This window comes from Clupea harengus, chromosome 6, assembly GCF_900700415.2.
Source record: "Clupea harengus chromosome 6, Ch_v2.0.2, whole genome shotgun sequence".
Lineage (NCBI taxonomy): Eukaryota > Metazoa > Chordata > Actinopteri > Clupeiformes > Clupeidae > Clupea > Clupea harengus.
In genome coordinates, this window is record NC_045157.1 from 11,143,960 (window position 1) to 11,145,822 (window position 1,863).

The window sequence follows — 1,863 nt, forward strand, 5'->3', positions numbered from 1 at the left end:
TCTGTTGCTTTCCCACCCTGCCCCCCTGCCCCCCCTCCCCCCCTCGGCTCCATCCCAACCCCACCCCCTCACACTCAGCCCTGTGATCCGATCTTAACTGTTTCCAGACCTGCTTCCCCCTCTCAAATACAACTCATCAAACCATTTCCACCCACAACACAGACCTCTCTGCCCCCCTCACTTCCTCTCCTCATCTTTTCCTCTACTCCTCTTCTCTCCTCTCCACCTATCCTCTCCTCTCTCCTCTCCTCTCTCCTCTCCTCTTCTTTCCTCCTCTCTTCTCCTCCCCCCTCTCCTCTTCTTCGCTCCACTCCTCTCCTCCTCTCCTATCCTCTCTTCTTCTCCTGTCCTCCTCTTTTCTCTTCTCTTTTCCTCTCCTGTCCTCTTATCCTCCATTCTCTTGTTTCCTCTTTGAAAACAGGAGGAAGAATATTGTTGAAGGGTAAACGAATAAAAATTCAAGCTACAGCTTTCTTCTTCTTCATCTTCTTCGTCATCCGACTCTTCATCTTCTTCTTCATCATCTTCTTCTTTCTCTCTCTCTCTCTCTCTCTCTCTCTCTCTCTCTGTCTCTCTTTCATGGTATTTATTTTCTAACTCACTTCCGGTGAGCTGAATGACCTTTGACACCCCAGCTGTGTCATGTCAGGCATTCTCAGAAGCGATGACCTCGTGACCTTTCTGCTCCCAATTAGCCACTGGTGTTAGCTCGGTTGTGTTAAGAGAGGCGATGAGGGATGTAAACCACCTCACACACACACACACACAGACACACACACACACACACACTCACACAGACACACACACTCCATTATTCTGTTTCTCTTTCTCCATCTTTCCCTTACTCTCTGTCTCTTTTCCCCTTCCTATCCCCGCTCTCTCGATCCCTCCTTTTTCCTCTCTCTCCTGCTCTCTCTTCCTCTCTTTCTCTCCCTCTCTCTATACATCTTTCTATCCGGTTCTCTCTCCCCCCCCCCCCTCTCTCTCTCTCTCTCTCTTTCTCTCTCTCTCTCTCTCTCTCTCTCTCTCTCTCTCTCTCCCTCTCTCTCTCTTCCCGTATCCAGTGGTATTTAGGGATATTTTATCCACAAAACAAACAGGGTTGAATTACCCATCATGCATCAGTCATCCTGCCCCATCAGTCACTGCTGGATTGGGTTGTGTTGGTCCTCAGGAGTCCCTGTGTAAACACACCCAGCACTGAGAGATGCCCCCCCCCCCCTCTGATGTGGTTTCCTCTCCCACGCAGTTGGGGCCCGTTCTCCAGGCTGTGCTCCCAGGGGTGTATACAGCTGATGCAGGTTAACCCACAGTAATACCCTGTCAGCAGGCCCGGGCCTCACCTGGGCCGGACTCAGGCCTAACCTGGGCCAGACTCAGGCCTCACTCAGGCTGTTGTGAGAGTGTGTGTCTTACTGGGCTCGATCTGCTCTCTCGATCTGTCACTGACACACTGCAGAATGACCTGCTGAGAGAGCTTAACAGCACTCCTGTGTGTGTGTGTTTGTGTGTTTGTGTGTGTGTGAGCATGTCTGTGTGGGGGGTTCAGTTAGCCTTGGTCTATGTGTGTGTGTGTGTGTACATGTTTCTTACAGTGAGCATTTATGTGTGTTTTTGTGTTTGTGTATTTCTCTAAGAGAGTATACGGTATGTGTGTGTGTGTGTGTCCGGTGTGTGTGTGTGTGTGTGTGTGTGTGTGAGTGTGTGTGTGTGTGTGTGAGAGGACAGAAGGATCCAGGACACACACTCTGTGGCTCTGCCAGCATTCATGCTCTCCTTTCAGATGCACTCACTCGTGTGTTTTGAGCTAGACAGGCAGAAACAATAGTCTGTGTGTGTGTGAGAGAGAGAGAGAGCGAGTGA

General features: G+C 50.5%; 1 pseudogene; it reads left to right on the top strand.

Annotated features, from left to right (window-relative positions):
- Positions 1–1,863, top strand: part of LOC105888595 — a 51,681-nt pseudogene that overhangs the window by 12,124 nt on the left and 37,694 nt on the right.